Source organism: Macaca nemestrina, chromosome 11, assembly GCF_043159975.1.
Source record: "Macaca nemestrina isolate mMacNem1 chromosome 11, mMacNem.hap1, whole genome shotgun sequence".
Taxonomy (NCBI): domain Eukaryota; kingdom Metazoa; phylum Chordata; class Mammalia; order Primates; family Cercopithecidae; genus Macaca; species Macaca nemestrina.
Genome location: NC_092135.1, coordinates 134605684 through 134626196, shown reverse-complemented (window position 1 = coordinate 134626196; position 20513 = coordinate 134605684). Strand labels below are relative to the sequence as shown.

Below are 20513 nucleotides of genomic sequence, written 5' to 3'. Positions count from 1 at the left end.
CACTTGATTGGCATGTGAGGATTTGAGATTCAAACCCTGAGGATGGGGGATGGAATATAGGACCATTAAAGCCCCTTCCAAACTTGACATTCAGCGAACCCCTACTCTGATGCTTATTGACTCACCGCCTTTTAGCTACAAACTTCCAAACTTGACATTCGGCGAACCCCTACTCTGATGCTTATCGACTCACTGCTTCTCAGCTACAAATGCACCCTTTTTGCCTGTTCCATGAAAATAAGTGTGGGCCCCTTTAATTATTTCTACTTTGCCAGTTGGTATGATATTAAGCTTGACAGGAGAGGTGCCAGAGAGACACAGCAGGAGGAAGAGTTTGGTTTCCTAGTTTGGTGTGTTAGATCTAGAGCTCCTGCCCTGCTCATACCTTCTCTGGTGCCCAGTTCTCCCAGCGCATGGCAGCCAGACGCTTCCCTGCACCCCCTGCTATTTGTGGTGGGTGCCTCTAATGAGACACTTCCCCATGAGCAGCTTTCTTGGTGCCCAAGAGGACAGGATTCTGGCACCCAGGGAGGGCTGCAGTGCCCTCTCCAAAGTCTGGGCCTCAGCCCTGGGGGCAGGGGCTTCTCCCTGGATGCCCTGTCTCAGCCCTAGGGGTCATGACTGCTCCTATGTCTGCTAATCCCACGTTCCTTAGAGTTCTCTTTACTTCTTTCTAGCCAATCCCTCCCTACTCCAGTCCTCTGTTATAATTAAAAATTCTTTGAATTAAACATTCCCTGTTCAAGTTACTATGGAGTTTCTTTCCCTGACACATCTGTCTTTAGTCTAAACATTACTTTCTTCCTGAGGCCTTCCTGGATTGCTCCTATTTGGAATTCGTTACTCCCTCTGGATCTTTAGTGATGCTCCACGTTATACATATTTGTGTAAGATGCATGAAGAATTAATAACCCCTCAAAGTGAAGGGACTGTGTCTTACTCACTTATTTTCCCAGAAAGGAGGAAGGGAGAGGGGCAGATATCAGAGCCACCTGGGACTTTTTCCAGTGACACTTTCCTCCATGAGATTGAGCTCTGTATCCACCCAGGACGCACCCTGAGGCTCGCCGTCACTCCTGGTGTACTGTGTCCTTGTGAAACTCTGTCCGGGACCCTCTCCAGCTATGATGTAGACAGCAGGTGGGAAACGATTTTCTGAACAAAGCTCTACACAAACAGATTGTTAAATAACAATGCAAGATACGTTTCCCGAAATGACAGAAACAGAAACAAATAGAGACGAAATATTCAAAACATTATCAAAGAAAACATTTTCATTTTCTAAAGACGTCTGAGACACTCCACTACCTTTACTGCAGCAGACGCTCACAAACCAAGGGCCTCGCTCCACAAGCCCAGCACTCGCAGTTCGCAGGCTTGCTGGTGCCCCTCCCGCAGGGCGGGAAGCCCTCCTGAGTTTCAGGGGTTTCAGGGGCTGATCCACACGTGTGCCTTCAGCTGTGGCTAGAGAATTGGGAGCTTCCTTTTTGGTCCTCAGACTTTAAGCAGGTGCTTTTGCATCTGTGACTTAACTCACTGAATTTGTGATCCTGTTCCAAGCAACCAGGTCATTTTCCAGCTCAGCCTATGTTCTCCTATGCTGGGAACCTTGGCGATGTGTTTTCCCTGCCTCTGGCCCTTCTTTATTAGTTTTTCCCTGTCCTGCTTTTTTCTGCCTCAAGCAAAATTAAAGCATTGCCTTAAGGGACTGTAAGCATATATCTGCCAAACGGCACCTGTGGTTTTCTTTAGGCGTTGGATATATGATGAGCCAAGATCTTCCATCTGCCCCTCCAGGTCCACTCTCTGCCTTCCTCCACCTGCCGTCTGCCTGGAAGGCTCCTGGGGCCTCTGGCTTCTGGGTGGGATTCACCCGTGGGGGCCTCAGCAGGAGGAGGAGGAGAGAGAGATCACCTGCTCTCCCACCCTCCCCCAGGGTGCACTGCAAAGCAGCCAACCACAGGCAACTCGATCTCCTCCACAACGGTGGAGCCAGGTGTTGCGCGGCCTGGAACGGACACAATTAGGGTGGTCCTGTAAGAAAAAGAACATCACATGATAAACAAAATGCCAGTGTCACTCCAACCACCAAGCATGGGCCAATGTGCAGAAGGAAATAAGAATGGGAAGAGAAATGGAATAACCGGATCCTGGCTAAAATGTGTGACTTCTGCAAATTTCTCACTTTGCTGACATGGACACATCCTGAGACATCTCCTAGCGCCTGGGAAGAGGCCCATACAAGTGACCAGCGTGACGTCTCCTTAACCTTCCTATGACCCTACTTCTCGGCTCTGGGGGCCCCTCCCTCCCTGGGTCCCTCCCTCCCTGGGTCCCTCCCTCCCTTGTCCTTTCAGGGGCTACATGCTCTATGTTATTACTCAACTCCAAGTTTCCTACACAGAGGGCATGTCTTTGTAAACATTGCTTTGTAAGCAAATACTTCTAAAATCACCCTGTTCCAACTGCGTCATCATAGTTCATCTGTATTTTCTACCTTTTTAACAATAACAAGCGTTTACCATTTTTTCCAAATAAAAGGATCTCTCTCCCCTCCTCCCACAAAGGAAAGTTGTTTTGAATCACTGCCACGATAGTGATCACCACTACACCAGAATAAAAAGGAGGGGAGAAAGACTGGGAGGAGGGACACCAAAACCTGAGAAGTGACTTTCTTCAGGTGATGGGGACTGTTGACAGTTTCCCTTGGTTCTGATTTTACTAATTTCCTCAGATTTTCACCATGTATAATAGAAAGTAATTGAATGAACTTCAGATGCATGATCAGCCCTTCTCTCCCAGCGTCTGTCCCCTGCAACGCCCTCACATCCACCCGGGAGGACACACGAAGTCCTCACCAGGGTGACTGAGCAGCAAGGTCTCCCTCCCTTTTCACCCTCCTTTCAGGGGCTCACAATGCACATTTCCATCTTAAAAGACCAGCACCATTTTGCTCTGGGAAATCCCCTGGGTCTTCCTTACAAAAATGTAAATACCCTGAATCAGAGTATTGGACGGGAAACTCAGGCAGAAAGTTCCACGGGGGTAGAGACCAGGTTTCAGTTACCCAAATGTTGATTAAATAAGAGAAGCAGCCAGGCCCGGGTGCACAGGAGGGCCCCCAGGCCACGAGGCAGGGAAGGACCAGCAGGCCGACCAGAGCTGAGCCTCTGAGCGGAGGCCGTGGCTACTAGATCTGCCGGGACCAGGGCAACGCTGTCTCAGAGCCCGGTGGGCCCAGCCCCTCCTAGCCTTTTGTAAGGGGTCCCACATGCAAGGCTCAGAGAACTAAGGGCAAAGGGAGCCAAGCCCATCAAGGTCTTGGAGGTCTAGGCTGAAATATAAATCAATGCTGGTTCACACTGAAAAGGAGAAGTACGACATTGTTTCCAAACAGTCCAAGGCACATTTTGTTATTTGCAAATATTCCATTTTGCCTTTTAGAAGCCATTGTTCTACTAGACCTGAGGGGGGAAGGGGAAGGAGTTTGGACACAGTCCATTTTTACATTGGAGTCAGTGAGTCTGCGAATCAGCTGGTGCCTGGACCCAGTTTTCCCACAGAGACAATGCACACTTGGAGATTCAGGTGACAGGATGGCCCCTGATGCCAGCTCACCCACAGCACTGCGGGACTGCTGTGCCCACCCAGTACCTCAGGGTTTCAAGGGGAAATGTTGTCTGAGTCCCTCCTGGGAGCCAGGAACACACTTTCCTTCCTGCAGTCACAAGGCTGGCCTTAGGGGCAGCCACCTCCAGCTCAAAGCCACCAGTGGGGTCTCCTGAGGCTTGACAAGGGACTCAAATGGCTGGGTGGGAGGGGGCATGGGACTTGGGGCATGAAGCCTGAGAACTGGACTTCCTGGCTGTGCCCACATGCGGAGTCCTGAGCACCGGGAGGCTGAGGGAGAAGGAGCACCAAGTTTCCACTTCTGGTGTTCGCCAGGTTCCTCCCAGCCCTGCCCTCAGGAAGTGTGAGATGCAGAGGCAGGGGCTGCAGCTAGTGGAAGAGCCCAGCAGGGCAGGTGTGCCTACAAGGCTGAGGAAGGCAGGGAAACTGAGGCAGAAACTTCCACCGGGAAGAAGGCACTCTCCCCTTAACAAGGACTTACAAACAAGGTGGAGGATTAGTAATATGAAACCAAAAGGAAGGGCCCGGGCTTTCCAGCTGTGGGAAGCAGAAAGGTAAGAGTCATTCTTGCAGCCACCCAGCCGGGGCAGCCGTGTGTGAATGCACATGACATGGCAAGTGGTTTCATGAACAATAAACACAAGGACGGGGTAAGACATATGTATTGAGTAGCCGCTCTTTAATGGAGACTTTGACTTTGCATTGCTCTTTGAACCCTGGTGACAGCCCTGTAGAGAATTATTAAGACACCCATTTTACCTATGAGGGGCGGGGGCTTGGAGAGGTTTCATGCCTTGTCCAAAGCCTTGCTCAGCTACGAGGTGCCAGGTCAGTCCCCAGTTGACTGAGGGAGACTGGATTCACTTGCTCTCTGAGAGCCCGCATTGCCCAGAGCTAAGTCTCAGGCCTGCTCACCCCTAGCCTCACCCTTGATGCAGACCACCTGCCTGAAACCAACCAGAGCAATCTCACAAGCCTGGATATCCTCGGAAGGTGCTGCCGTCAATCAGCATGTATTTTACTTCCTGATGACATGAAGAATGTTGACACACCAGCCCTAACTGCACCAATGGAAACTGAAAGGTTTTCCTTTGCCAAGGTGAGCAGCGTGCACACTGGCCTGGCAGATGTGTGTGCAGCCGGGTGCCCTGCCACCCCAACATCTGCCATGCGGACCTCGTCTTGCAAAGCCATCCTGCCACATTACATGCCCAGCGGACCCCAGGGGCAGGCACGAAGAAGGATGTTGTTGAATTCTCCTCACACTGCACCTTTACTGTACAGAATGGCCAGGAAGAGTCCCTCGCATGGCCTTAGGGGTGGAAACAGACTATGCACCAAGCAGGAATCCACACTGCTGTGGTATGGCTGTGGCAATAGGACTGGAGCTGTTGATGAACCTGCATTTAAAGAGCCCTTGTCAAAAGGGCCTGGGGTACCTGGGCAGACAGTACCCCACCCACAGCAGGCAGCCTTAGCATAGGCCTTCACAGTCGGGGATGTCAGAAACATCAGAGAGCTAGAAATTCCCTCTGTCACATTAGAGAAACTGATGACTTGCAAACACTGTTTACCCATCACTCCTCCAGACATAAATGGATTGAGACATAGTTCACAGCCAATTTTCTTCCGCCAAACCCAAAACAGATAATGTCCACATTCAAAATGCACTTCCCAGGGATGTGCAGGGCTCCACCGTAGTTGCACCTGCCACAGCTATGGAGGGCATGTCCGTGTTGGCTTGTTCCCTTTCACCAATGGGTTGGGTGGACCGCGGACCACACACACGTCTTCCAGCATCAACTATGATCCTACTACCGTTCTCACACCCAGAAGTGCAGCCAAGGGAGGACGGTGCTGCCATAATTAACATCTTGCCTCCACTGTTATTTAGTTAAGAATTAAATCGCTTGAAAACCTACTGGCCACATACCTCCCAGGAGACCAGACACACCACTTAGTCAAGAGGCCTCATGGAGACTAATCTTTCAGAGAGACAGACATGCCACCTCGCTGTATGCAGGGACCCAGAGGATGTGAGCCTTCGGGTCATTAAGGAAGAATGCAGGATATCTAGGTTACCCTGCTGGCAGGGACCGGGAACCGATGGAGCCCTCAGCAGGGGTGACTATGCAGGGTTCCACAAAAGGATATGGGCAGGCTTGCAGAGGCCAAGGAGGGACTGTGGAGCAGGCTGAGGCCAGCAAAGGAGGAAGCCGCTCCCTTTCCACACACTCTCCCCTTGGGTCTGCAGGGTTGGAGCTAGGGCTGGAGGAGAAGACACAGGGAGAGGGCAGGGGCAGAGAGACCTGGACCTGAAAAGTATCTCTGCTCAATTTTATTGGAAATGAGAAGATAAACATATCGGATAAACAAAGTTTACCATGAGTTCTTAGTAACACACTAAAGCAGTCTCAAGTTCCTTCCAAAGTGGACCTAAGGTAATTCAAGTTTTTCATTTAATTTATGCTAATTTTCGACTAAAAGATGCTCAAGTTAAAGTTGTAAGAATAGCTTTAAATATGTGCGCCCTTGTTGCTTGCCATCAGGAATGACACTCCAAAATGGCAATATGACCTCTTTAGATGTATGTGCATGAGCTTTTAATAAGCTAGTTGGCAAGAAACTCATCCAGTAAGTATAAATCACAATTAAATAAATACTGAACTGTGCTAATGTGAGTTTTTATTGGCTGTTATGTCAGAGAAGGTCAACATCTGCAACTCTCTTCAAACAATGCTCCATAGTGTCTGCCATTAGAGAGTCACATGGAGCTCTCCTCCAAAGTTGAATGATAACTCTTGCCCGTAAGGTTTACAGTGTCCTCACTCAGCTGACCTCTTTCTGAATTGGTTTGCTTACGAAAAATGGGGCTGGTGACAAAGCTGAAGAGTCAGCTCAAAGACCTCCCCACAAGATGCCACACCCTCCCGGGGAAGATTAACCGGGGAGATGGTGAAAATCTTACCATCTTAACCTAGGTTCTGGTGGGAGGGAGAAAAAATGTTCCCTGATAATTCAAAATAACACACCAGACCTTATGTGGGTTTAGGGCCTGATTTCATAACATCTTTGTGGTCCAAAAGTATCTCGGCTAAGAATTCAGTTTAAAGTAGGCCTTCATGCAGTAGCCAGATTGAAACAAACACACATGCTGTCTGGGAGAAGCATTCTCAACCCAGGCCTCAAACCACTCCCTGAATACCACTGATCATGAGATCATAATTTAAAAAATTAAATCATAAAATACACGAAAAAAACAAGATACTATGAGCATTAAGCAGGAGCAACAAACAGCAGAATCAAACCTGCAAAACCACAGTTCTTAACATTATCAGATACAGACTGCAAAATCAGAATATAGAAAAAAACATAGACATGGGAAATGGGAAGGAGACATGAAAACTAGGAAAGGCCAGTGGGAATGTGGAACATATGTCTAATTGCAATTCCAGAAGGAAAGACTTCAGAGAATGGGATAACACAATCATCTGGGAAAGTGGCTCCTCTGAGTTTTCCAGAATTTTCCAGATGAAAGACACAAATCCTCAGATTGAGGAAGCACAACAAGTCTCAGGCAGAAGGCATTGGAACAGCTAGCACCCAGATACACTGTAAAAAAAAAAATGCACGAAAGATAACAGGGAAGATCTTAAAAGAAGCCTGGAGAAAAGGCAGACTGCACAAAGAATGGGCAATTCGATTGAAATATCACTTTCAGCTGCAAAAATGGAAGTCAGAAGTCAGTGGATTCATATCTCTAACATGATGAAAGACAACAGCTGTCAACCTAGAATTGTAAGCCCAAGATAATTACCTATTAAGAATGAGTGCAAAAATTTAAAAGACATTTTAACTATCAAAAAATTGAGTTTTCTGCCAGCAAACCTTCCTCAAAGGAACTTCTCAAAAGGTTCCACTCCTTAAAGAAATAAAATGGTCTCAGAAAAAAATGGTCTGATACACAAGAAGGAAAAGTGAGCAAAGAAAATCATCTGCTTGTAGGTAAATCCAAACCAAATTATTCATATATTTACGGAGCCTATTCTTGGTGTATAAGGAATATACATTCTCTGGCAGATAAACCTAGAGATAAATTTGCCTCTCTAAAGAGCATTTCTCATTTAGGATCTGAGCTTCCGTTAAGTGTACTAACATTTTTATACTGTATGAGTTGAAATATGTTAAAAAGCAAGAAGATAAAAATAAGAATAATATTTGTAAACAGTCATTAGCTCTCTATAAAGAGGCTCTGGGCAATTTTTATTTCCCTCTTCACACTGTAATAGGTTTTCCGCAGTTTCTAGAATCATTATTGCTGAGGTCTCATGACCACCTGTCACCATGACAATGTGTGTTTATGGACAGGGGTGATGGATGCCATCTAAGACAGGCAGAATAAGAAGTCCCCACCAACCTCCAACTCTCCAACTCTGGAGCCAATGCCACTGAAGCCCATCAAGAGAGGATGCACTGTTCAGGGGAAGACAAAAGTCACAGGGCCAATGCCGCATTGATTTACAGTGGGAACAACCACCTCCAAGGCCAGCCCCTTTCTCTCCCTGTAGGCAGCTCTTAGACAGAAGTCAAAACACAGTAAGAACACGCTTTCACTGGGGTGGGTTCAGAGCAAAGGGAGTAGGCTAAGTGAGCCTCCTGCTAACTGTCACAGGAAACACAGCCTCCTTGTCCTTCCTGCCGATGGGCTGGATCGCCCAGTCCTCTGGATGAGGCTCCATGTCCCCAGGCAGGGTGTGGATGGCACTGCCCACGTGTTTGCCTCTGGTGCTCCACGCACTCTCTGCTGCCCAGGTTCTCCGACCCTCTCTTCCTGTCGTGAGTAAACCTTCAGGCAGGAGGATGGTCACCTCTGGCAGGCCTGAGCACTCTCTCCACGATGACTGGATATCTGCTCATCTTGGATGTTACAATTTAAATCTCAGAGCACACTCTGATACCTGGAAATATAATTTATCATTATAACCACCAAAAACTGACAACAAATTTTATTAAATTTATAGTGGAACAATATCTATGTAGTAAAATCACAATGTAGACTAGCCCTGCCCTTGTTTAGAGTGATGAACTCAGAGAGATAGAGGGGGACCTTCACTGACTACTGAAGTCAAGAGGTGTGTGTCAGTGAGTCAGCCCTGAGAAGCCATCCTTCCTGGAGGAGGCCTCAAAGAGGTCCTTTTCCCCCGGGGGCACGCCTGTCATCAAAGTACCCATTTTGCCTACAACGAAGTAAAAAATCATCTTCCTATCACAAATTCAACAAACTTAGCTAATTATCTAGCTTCTCCCGGGACCAAGAATTGTTAGAAGGAAAATTCTGGTACGGGAGCAAAACGTCGCGTTGTTGGTGCTTCACAACTCACAAAACGTGGGCCTGTATTTTCTCCAGGAATACATGTAATGAATCTCTGAAAAGGAAGCAAAACTCACTGTGGTGAAAAGATGGCCCCTCCTTTGTAGTCATGCTGAGAAACAGAGAACAGCTGTCCACAACTTCATTTCCTTTCTCGTAGACTTTAAACTTGGGGCTTTTCGCTTCTTATTACACCGTATGTTTTCGGTGTGAAATTCAACAATGATACACTAAACCAGGCAAATAATTTAATAAATAAACATGACTTCTCTTTCTAATAATATAAATTTATTTGGCTTGGAAAACACAGTGAGCTCTCCCCGTAAGAACTATAAAGTATATTCCCAGGGGTTTTATTTTACATCCCCAGATAGAAGAGATTCCGTGTCATATACCATGACATCTTAGTGTTTCATAACCAAGTTGTAAAGTGCAGCATTGAAAGTTGATTTTGTCAGTCTGCCACAGTTTTATCGACGATTTGATACACACATTCTTCCCTGGAGCCCTAATATTTTGTGCACCCTTCTTGCCATACCTTGAATGTCATCATCTAAACATTGATGATCTGCCTGTGGCTCCCAGACCGTGGGGTGTAGCATGTGTCCTTCCCGCAGACATCTGCACAAATGAGGAAGAAACGTCAAATAGAAACCCTGAGTTTCTATGTGATGTGGCTTTGAGACGGTGAATGAAGCGGAAAGCCTGGGTGTCGTCTTCTTAGGCAGGGTGACAGGAGGAGGGCTGTGAATCCCAGCAGAGGGGGCAGTTCAGACCTGTGAGTGACCCCACCAGGCACGAACTCTCAAACTCCCCTGGGCAACAGAGCCCCTGGAAGTCAGGGCGTTTGTCTCACATCCTTCAGTTGCTAGAAACAGACGCCCTCCCAGCCACATGGAAGCTCCTAAAGATGAAGAAGGCACAGAAAGGACCCGGGGTGTTCCACAGAATGCAAGGGCAGCAAAGGCGAACACCCTGAGTGACCATAGTGAACAAGGGTGCCCGGCAGCCCTGAGATATCAGGCTCCTTGCGGGCCACGTGTCTTCCCCACCTCTGCTCTGCCCTGGTTGCCAGCCACCATCTGTGCACCAGAGTTCTCCTCTTTGGAGTTATATATATGTGTGTGTGTGTGTGTGTGTGTGTGTGTGTGTGTGTGTGCGTGAGAGATATATAATAACATATACATATTATATAGTAATATATATTATATATAATATATATGTATATAAACCCTTCTCCCAGCAGAAAAAATTGCACATATCTGTAACCACTATGTCATTGAACAAGCACAATTCAAATCGTGGATATAACAATATAGTAATTTTATTTTGGATCCCCTCAACCCTTCAAATTGACACTGGAGGCTGAATCTTCTCCTGCCCTTGAATGAAATTTAGGTCACATTTCATCAGTATTCTGGTCACTTCCAGATAATACAAGCGCCCATCCAAGGTAGTAGTAAAATCATCCAGTATAGCAACTCCATTAAAATATGCGATGTCACTTGCAGTTACCCGTCCTTGCGGGTCCACGCCTTCTGCAGGCTGGGCACCCACTCTGGAGCGTGAGGGCTTCATCTCTTTACCCATGGTGTCTATTTATCCCTCCACTCCCCTGGGGCTGGGATTGGGACTCACAACATATCAGTAACTCTCTCCAAAATCTTCTTTTTATCTCCAAGCCCTTTTCTATACTCTGAGTGTGGGTAAAGGGTGAGGAGTAAGAAAGCCGCCTGTTTTCTTCACCACCTCCTGCAGAGTGGCCTCAAACTTTGCTTTGGAACATAGCAGTCATTTTCTTGGGGATCCTCTGAAACTGAACAAAATGATCCCACTTTTATATCCTGCTCCATATCATTTCCATGGGTCCACAAAACGTGAGCCCCATCCTCCCAGATGGGTGCCTGCCCCTGATCCACGTCCCCTGGGCCCAAGAGAGATCCCCAGAGGCAAGAGGGTCTCCTTCTCACCTTCACCTGTCTCTGTCCGAAGCAGCCTCATTTTCCTCGTCTGCTAGAATAACTCTCACTCATTTGCTTTGAAAATATATGTCCAAGTAGCACCTCACCTGGAAAGATTCCCTGATTTCTTCTTAAGTTCGGTAAAGCACTGATTGCACCCAATTGTCATTGCTTTATTGCCCTGTCTTCCACAATGAATTTGTAGTCCCGGAGGGCAAGAGCCACATTCTTTGTAGCCTTGACATTTATCACAGAGCCCACATATAGAATGTATTGTACAAGTAGTAACTAATGGATAACTCAGTGGCCCCCAAACAGAATAGAAACGATGGCATGATGTACTACTACACAAGCTATGGAACACTCTGAGTTTCTCCAAGACACTCTCAAAATGAAGGGGGAACATCCCGTGTTAGATTCTCACACGTGAGTGGCATCCCAGATTGATGCTGCTTTCCTGTTTATAAGAAATGTCATATCCTTTTTCAGTTATATGTAAACTTAATTCAAACTGAAATGCAACTGCTCTTAAAAATACCACAATGCTGTTTAGAACAAAATCTGTACCACTCCTTCCTAACCCAAAACATGTGTAAATAGGATTATAAGTTTCGTGCTGCCAATCTGGTTTGATGGTGTAAAAGACCCAAGAGATAGTTCACATGCTGTCAGATAATTACTGAGTCAAAGCTATCTGGAAAATTTTCCAACTGTTTTTTTAGGCAGTGTGCCTCTACATAAAGAGGGGTAGTAATTTTGAAGACAGGGGGTCCCAGTCTCCTGCAATTGCTGGAGCAAACGAGTGGCACAAAGGCAGACACAGATGGGGACACCAGGGAGCCAACCACTGGCCACGCCCTCTCCTAGAAGGACCTCTGGAGACTGGCTCTGAGGTTGTTCTTAGCTGGATTCCATCATAATGCTCTACATGATATTGCAAATTAATACAGTGTGCCCAGGCAAGTCTGTCTACAGCAAGGAGATGTCAGTCCCTAAAATGACTGCCTCAGTCAGGATGAGCCCTTCCTCGTCCCACACAGCAACAGCACATTATGAAAACTCAACTGCTACCTTGCCTCCCTACCAGCAGAAAGGTCATGTCCAGTGATGCACTGGTGTTTAACAATCTGCTCCTTGAGGAGATAAAAGTTCTAATTTGTAGCTCATGCCAATGTCTATAGTGTAAATACTCCCATCTTGGCTGATTGGAAACTACCAACATGATGTCACTAAACACGGACTTGGGAAGAGACAGTGCAATCTGTCTCTTGTTAGGCCTTCAATTTTCATCACCAACAGGTCCATCACCAAGGTGGAGGCACATCTCCCTGCTGTAGACAGACTTGACTGAGCACACTGTATTAATTTGCAATAGCATACAGAGCATGGTGGAATCCAGCTGAATTTGTAGATCATTTATTTGTTGTTTTAGTTCATTCTCATGCTGCTAATAATGACATACCCAAGACTGGGTAATTTATAAAGAAAAAAAAGAGGTTTAATGGACTCACAGTTCCACATGGCTGGAGAGGCCTCACAATCATGGCAGAAGGTGAAAGAGAAGCAAAGTCACATCTTACATGGTGGCAGACAAGAGAGCATGTGCAGGGGAACTCCCATTTATAAAACCATCAGATCTTATGAGACTTATTCACTACCATGAGAACAGTATGGGGTAAACTGCCCCCATGATTCAATTATCTCCACCAGGCCCCACACTTGACATGGGGATTATTACAATTCAAGGTGAGATTTGGGTGGGGACACAGCCAAACCATATCATTTTTATATCCACTCTACAGGTATTAAGCCCCTGCTGTGTACATGGTTCTGTGCTGAGTTAAACAAAACACAGAGCAGCAGATCTGTGCTAGCACACAGGCAACCTGTTACTCTCAATAAAGTACCAGATAAGAAGTACTGACCATTTCGAAATGGAGATTTTCTTTATAATAATATGACTCAATCATTTTGACTTAGATGCACATTTCTGAGAAGGAGAGAAAGAGATGGAATCCCAGTTCTTAGACAGGGGAATTCTTCAGGAATTTGAACAAGGCTATGGGAGTACGTCAGACGAGGGATGTTTCATGAACCACATGTTCTTTGGTATTTAAAAAAGCTGAAACTGCTGGTATTAACACTTACCACTGGCATTTGTCTGTTGTGGTAACATTTTTGGAGCGAAAGTAGAAAAAGACTAAAAGTTAAGAAATTAGAAATGCAAAGTAAGCTTTATTTTTAAGAACTTTTAACAACTTATACTTTTATAATTTTATGAGGTTATTGCAGAGAGGAAGGGAAAATACATGTTTTCTACAGTGATATCAGATAAGGATAGCCAGTTAATGCTTTTTATAGATCAGTCCAGAGACAGGATCAGAAACAGATCCAGGTCACTGTAGGTACCAATGTAAAAAAATATAGAGATGCTAGCAAGGAGCTGTGCAGTAAGATGTCCCCAGTTGTCTTAGCTTGGATTCTGCCAGAAAGTGGAGTAATCTGTTATAGGTATTTGGGTACAAGTGATTCAAGTACTTACTGTAAAGTTACAATAATCATGACTATGTGCTATTGTATAAAGACAGACATATAAATTCGTGGAGCAGGATAGACCCTAGAAACAGGCACACACATACATGATCGATAAATTTCCCACAAAGACACCAATGCAATCAATGAGGAAAGGGTGGTCTCTTCAGTAAATGAAGGAAAAATGTGGATAACCATGTGGGGAAAAAATGAACCTCAACCCTGACTTTGCACCACACACTAAAATTCATTTCAAATGGATTCTAGATATAAGTGTAAAAGATTAAATTACACAACTTGCATAGGAAAATAAATGTTTTGTGACCTTGAGGCAAGAAGATTTCTTAGAACATGAAAAGCATTAAACATTAATGAAAAATAATGACAAATTTGAGTTAATCAAAGTAAAACCCGCTGCTTTTCAAGAGACACCTATAAAAATGAAGATGCGAGTCAGAGACTGGAGAAAGATACCTGCAAAGGGCTGGTGTCCAGAATATAGAAAGAACCCATGTAACTCAATAAGAAGACACACAACCTAACAAAAAAATCAGGCAAAAGACAAACACACAATTTATTTTGACACTTGAATGGTCATTAAGCAAATGAAAAGATTTTCAACTGGATTATCATCAGAGAAACACAAATTAGAACCACAATTCTTGGACACTATTTTACAATTACTACAATAACTAAATAAAAGCACAGACAATGTCAAGTGTTGGCAAGAACGGGGAACAAGTGGAATACTCACATATCGCTGGCCACCGTATAAAATGGTACAGCCATTTTGGAAAACTGTTTTGCAGTTTCCTGTAAAGTTAAACATACACTTACTATATGATACAGCTGGCTGTGTCCCCACCCAAATCTCACCTTGCATTGTAATAATCCTCCTGTGTCAAGGACGGGGCAAGGTGGAGATAGTTAACTCATGGAAGCAGTTTTCCTCATACTGTTCTCATTATAGTGAATAAGTCTCATGAGATCTGATGGTTTTATAAATGGGAGTTTCTGTGAACATGCTCTCTTGCCTGTCGCCATGTAAGACATCCCTTTGCTTCTCCTTTGCCTTCCTCCATGATTGTGAGGCTTCTCCAGCCATGTAGAACTGTGAGTCAGTTAAACCTCTTTCCTTTATAAATTACCCAGTCTCAGAAATGTCTTTATTAGCATCATGAGAGCAGACTAATACAACAGAAGATCCAGGAATTATACTATTAGGTATTTACCCAAGAAAAATGAAACAGTGGCTGGATGTAGTGGCTCACGCCTGTAATCCCAGCACTTTGGGAGGCCAAGGTGGGTGGATCACTTGAGGTCAGGAGTTCGAGACCAGCCAGGCCAACATGGTGAAACCCTATCTCTACTAAAAATACAAAAAATTAGCCGGGCATGGTAGTGAACACCTGTAATCCCAGCTACTAGGGAGGCTGAGGCAGGAGAATCACTTGAACCCAAGAGGCAGAGGTTCCAGTGAGCTGAGATCACACCACTGCACTCCGGCCCAGGTGACAGAACGAGACTCTGTCTAAGAAAAAAAAAAAGAAAGAAAAGAAAAAATGAAAATAATGTGTACACACACACACACACACACACACACAGAGACACACAGACAAACTTGTTCATCAAAACTCATAAAAGTGTTATTCATAATAGACAAGAACTGGAAACAACCCAAAGCCCATCCAGACATGATAATAAACTGTAGTATTTTCTTACAGTAGAATACTACTCAATAACAAAAGGGAACAAACTACAATAGAGGCAGCAACAGGGACGAATCTCAAAATAATATACCAGGTAAAAGAAGCAAGACACAAAAGAAGGCATACTGCATCATTCCAGCTACATGAAGTTCTAGAACCTGAGAGCACAATCTATAGCCCTGACCAGAAAGGTGAGCCAAAACAGTCTGTCCACGCCTACTTTGCCTTGAGCTAGTGTATCCAGGCTTAGCAAATAAAAATACAGGATGCTCAGCTAAGTTTCAATCTCAGGTAAACCGCTCATCATTTCTTAGGATAAGAATGTCCCATGAAATATTGGAAGCATGCATGGCACCTACCTGCATGGAACATACTTGTACTGAAAAACTATTCCTTGTCCATCTGAAATTCAAATTTAATTAGGCAGTCTATATTTTATCTGGCAACCCTGCCTACACTGCAGCTTGCTGTTGGCTTTTTAAGGGCAGGGCAGATATCTTCTGATGAAGAGGCCCACTAGACTTGGTCTTACCCCCAGCCACTTCTCAGAAGACAGAAGGCAAGCTCTGCCCCAGACCACCTTAGAACTGCAGCCCCTTTCCATTCTTGGGGCCAGTTTTGCCCTTGATTTCTCCAAGGGACTCCTCAGTAGGAGGTAGGGGTTTCAAGTCTTACTGTCCCTCCAAGGTCAGGGTGGTGGGCTCTCAGGTTCTAGAAGAGGGAGGGCACCTGGCTTCCCCTGTGGCCACAGACAGAGCCCAATCTCTGACTCGAATGGATTCTTTTGACCACATTTTTTGTATTTCAAATTGTGAAAATATATCATCACTGTGTTGCTCTTTCATTTTGGCAATTTGTGTCTGTTCTGCTTTTCTTTTCAAGAGACATCTAAAGCTCCTGTTACTTTGCAGAACACACTCAATCACAGTTAATCAAGTCAGGGATTATGGCCACACAAGGTTTTTAGCAAGTTTCCAAGAAGTCAAATACCAGGTGTGATGTGTGCTAATATTAACCACCCTACACAAGGAAAGGATCTGGTTTATTTATATTGCTTTTCACACTAGAAAAAAAAAAAAAAGAAAACAAAACGTCTTTGAATCAAGACCTGTTAAGAGTTGTTCTGGGAATTATTTTTAAAAGAACTATTCTTTTTGCAATACCTACTTTCAACATAAACACTTTCTTATTAGGTTATTTTTATTTTTCTAGCCTAGCAACTAAAAAAGGTGTAATCTGCAAGAGCTGATTGCCTAATAGAAGCAGATTTGCTTGCTTGAAAGAGTATGAATACGTATTAGTGAGAGAAAGAAAACTGAATTTGATAAGAACATTAAACCTTTTGGAGAAAATGCAGACAAAAGTAAAGGCCGTGGAAGACAGCACGTGGATGATGAAGCTGGGACACATTTTCCCTCCCTCCAGTTCTTCTCAGAAAATTCCTAATTCTAGCTCATAAATAATAGTAGCAAAAAGGTAAAAACATAAAATTAAAAGCAGCCACACAAAGAAGCAAAATTCTTGGAATTTAAGCCATTCAGAAGGACAGGTTGTCCAGGTCTCATTGTGTACAGAGACATCCAAGGGGCCCTGTACCACTTGCATTTATGCCGGAGTGGCCCAGTGGAGAACTGCCGCTCAAACTTTGGGTCATGGATTATTGTGACACTAATAAAAATGATGAACCTGCTTCCTAGAGAAAAGCATATGCACCCGTGGGCCCGTACACATACAAGCCATTCAAGAGCTTGAGACACTGCCCCAAGCCTAATTCACGAAGCCTGGGTAACAATCCTTGTGCTAAGCAAAACCAGCCTCCTTACCAGCTTCTGCCTCCTCCTGGCTGCCCCTGGGCTTGACCTTGGCCTCTTCCATTCTCCCTGCAAGCAGGTGGCAGCCATCCCATTGCCGGTCTTCCTAGAAAGCAATCAGGATTAGTAGACTACTTGCCACAGTGCTACACAGCCAGATGACACCGTGTTTAACCAAGCAGGCGTCAGAGATTTGGGGCAGGAAACAGGCTGAGGTTCTGCAATGCAGACAGGCAGTGTGGAGCCTCCCAGTACCACTTCCTACAGGGCCCAGGGCAAGGCCCTTGCTCTCTCTGAGTTTCTGTGTCCTCATCTGTAAACGGGAATAATAACAGCGATCGGCATAGGAGCTGCAAGGAGGATGAGATGATATTAAGCATATAAAAGTGCCAGACACTCACTAGGCACCCTAGAACCCTCAAGGGGCCAGCTGTCACAACCACCAAAGAGTTCACATGCATCCGTGTTTCACTATTAGTTTCACTTCACACCCGCATAGGGATTTACACACCTCAAGGCATTTCCTTTGGAAATTTATTATTGTAATTCACTATTACCTCACAATACCCAGGAGACAGGAAATAAATTATTATTCCCATTTTACAGGTGAGAAGACTAAGTCTCAGATAGATAGGTTAAGTGAGTTGCTGTTCTTGACTCCCACACCTGGCCTTCCCCCAGAACCAGGCCATCTGGCAGAAACCCAAGAATTGAAGGTGACCAATGTCCCGTCCCCCAGATAGAAAGACACGGGTTACCCACAAGCTACCAACCAAGTTCATGAACATCACAGAAGCCTTTCCTGTTCCCGTCATACCACAGAGCCCTCTGCTTGAACTCAATCTCTTGGCTTCTCATCCCACCTTTTACTCCAGCCACTGTGGCAGCGACCAGCTTCCTGCAGGAGGTACCTGTGGGCTCCTTTCCTATGACACCCGCATGGTGCGCACACAGCCTGGGAATGACTGTGTGTGGCGGCCCTGGACGGGGGGGAAGGCATGTACTAGATGACGGCTCCTCCTTCTGTTCTCAGGCAGACCACTCTGAGAGGCAGGTCCCCCCAACTCCTCAGTGCCCCATGAATGGGATCCTGCAGTCCACAGTGGTGCCAGCCTGAGGAGGCACTGTGGAAGACCTTGCCCTCCTCCCCACTTCACTCTCTCCAGCCCTGCTCCTGTTCCCTGAGATGAGCTCCCCAAACAAACCCCATCATGCTAGGCCTAATACCTGGGAGGAACCCAGGCTCCAGCAAGAGCCCTTGCTCTTTTCTGTCTCCCTTTCCTCCCACTGCCCTCCCCGCCATCCTCTGTGCCCACCTCCTTCTGCCGGCCCAGCTAGGGGAGCCTACAGGACACCAAGCAAAACCTGTGTTTATAAAAGCTGCTGTTACTCTGGACTTAGAAGGTCCCCTACCCCACTGGGGCCTATGGTGAGGTAGAGAATGGGAGGAGAGAGAGGATCAGGAAAAATAACTAATACGTACTAGGCTTAATACCTAGGTGATTAAATGATCTGTACCACAAACCCCCATGACACAAGTGTACCGATGTAACAAACCTGCACATGTACCCCTGAACTTAAAATAAAAGTTTAAAAAAAAGGACTCCCCTCCAAAAGGACTGGATCCCAACATCAAGGTTTCATGATTGATTGCCTGACATCAGCCCTCCCCTTCTTCTAGAAGGCTCCAGATTGAGACCCGGGCTTTCCTCCATCATGGCCAAGCCAACTCTGTGGGGACAGGAGCACTGCTCCTAAACCCCCACCCCAGGGCTTCCACCTTTCCACCCAAGGGGAGAAGCCAGTGGCCTTCCCCAGCTTCCTTGGGATTCCTCCTTCCATGCATGACCTTGATGTGAGGCCCTGACACTTCAGCCAAGGTAGTCTGGTGCCAATCTTGACTGGAGTCAGGCCCACAGGTAGTTAATTTACTGGAGACAGAGTCTTTTAGCAAGTCTCCACTTTTGGTTGATTCTACACCCAGAGCCTCACACACACCCATGCCTGCCTCATCCTGGCCCACGGGTACAACACCAGGCTCGTATCTGCCATGTTTGCATCAAGCACACCACCAAGCTCAGCCTGTGAAACATTAGAAATACAAAGAGTAATTACCACGGCATTCCCTGGCCTGGTTCCAAAAACACTGCATTGCTCCAAATCTGCTCCATCCTAGACCCCCAACCCAATTTCCTGCTGAGGTTTCAACTCTCTTCCTGACCCCTTCAGTGAGTGAGAAAATATGTGAATATGGATCTACAGGACTGGAAACAAGCATCCACATTTGCTAGAAAGCTTCCTCTTCAGAGCCGGAAGGGCCTGGAATCCTATGGAATTCAGAGTAACCAGAAACGGACAAAACCTCCACTCAAATGGATGAAATTTCCCCAAATAATAATGATGGGAAATTGCTTGCCGTTTCTCAACAAGCCTTAGTGGGTCCCAAGGAAGGAGGCCATGGGGATGGAACTTCTCAACCCCAACTGTCCCCTGTGAGAGCCCAGCCTGGCTTCTTTTTAGTTAGGACCCCAGCTGCATCCCAAGAGGCTGCCCATGTCGTTGCCCACTTTCCGAGCTGGGAAAACTCTAAATTCTAGCTGTAGCCCCATACTACATCTCAGTAGTACACAGGAGAATCCTATGCCAGGCCATGAAGGATGAAAGAGAGCCTCAGGAAGGTCACAGAAACACAGATTGTGAAAAAGCCTTTTCTTCACCATCAAATCCTTACATCTGTCTGTCCAACATTTTCCTCTTACCATTCAAGTCCCAGTAGTGGTAAGACCAAGACTCAAGTTCAAGAACAGACCTCTTTTCCTCCTCTCCATCGAAATCAGTTGAAGAGAAATCCAGGAGAATTAGAACAGAGATCTCTCATTAAAAACAGTTCCAAGATGTTGCCTAACTTGTTGAGTTGGCAAGGACTCAACAACAATGTTCTCAGGCAAGTTGACTCCCAGGAAAACGAAGCAAATCATCCACATGAAAAGGTAGAACTCTTTGGAGGTGTTGCCTTTAAAGACCCAGTCCTTATAGTAATTCCACCCAAACACATTTGCCAAGAATTTCCTTCCCACCAGGCAACTCGTTCTCAGGGCTGGAGACATGAAGGGAAGGGACCCCATGCTTTTCATGCAGGAGACCCACGTGTTTCCCTGAGATCCCAAGGCTGAGTCTTGTATGACAGTGGGACTGAGCAGGATAAAACCAAACACTTATGAACACCAGGGTCTGATGGGTAGCAATGCAAAGGCCCCAAACACCAGACAGCAGAGCAAGGCCAGCGATTGCTGACACGTCAGTCATAGAAGTTGCAGAGCCAGGAGAGTCAGAGCTGGAGGAACCGAGGGCAGCAGCGGACGACTGTGAGCTACATCTCCCCACTTGTTCCCTACTGTGGTCCTCCTGCTGTTCCCACACAAAACCCATCAAAAAGAGGCCTGGCCAGGATGGTGAGGCAGATTGAACCCAGACATCCTTGGTCCAAGAAATGTAAACT

General features: G+C 45.9%; 1 protein-coding gene and 1 long non-coding RNA gene across 2 annotated transcripts in view; both read right to left on the bottom strand.

Annotated features, from left to right (window-relative positions):
• LOC105473859 (atypical chemokine receptor 3) overlaps positions 1-2001 on the bottom strand; it is a 29509-nt gene extending 27508 nt beyond the window's left edge. Inside the window, exons 1-2 of the mRNA XM_011727992.2 lie at positions 1737-2001; positions 945-1167 (exon numbers count right to left, since the gene is read on the bottom strand). The gene's annotated coding sequence lies outside the window, so the exon portion shown is untranslated. The remainder of the gene's footprint in view (positions 1-944; positions 1168-1736) is intronic.
• Positions 2002-3754: 1753 nt separating this feature from the next.
• Positions 3755-18315, bottom strand: LOC139357262 (uncharacterized). Its single transcript, XR_011610170.1, has 5 exons — positions 17027-18315; positions 14249-14307; positions 9540-9622; positions 9079-9231; positions 3755-8588 (listed from the first exon to the last, which is right to left on the bottom strand). It is a non-coding gene; the product is annotated as an uncharacterized lncRNA (long non-coding RNA).
• Positions 18316-20513: the final 2198 nt, after the last annotated feature.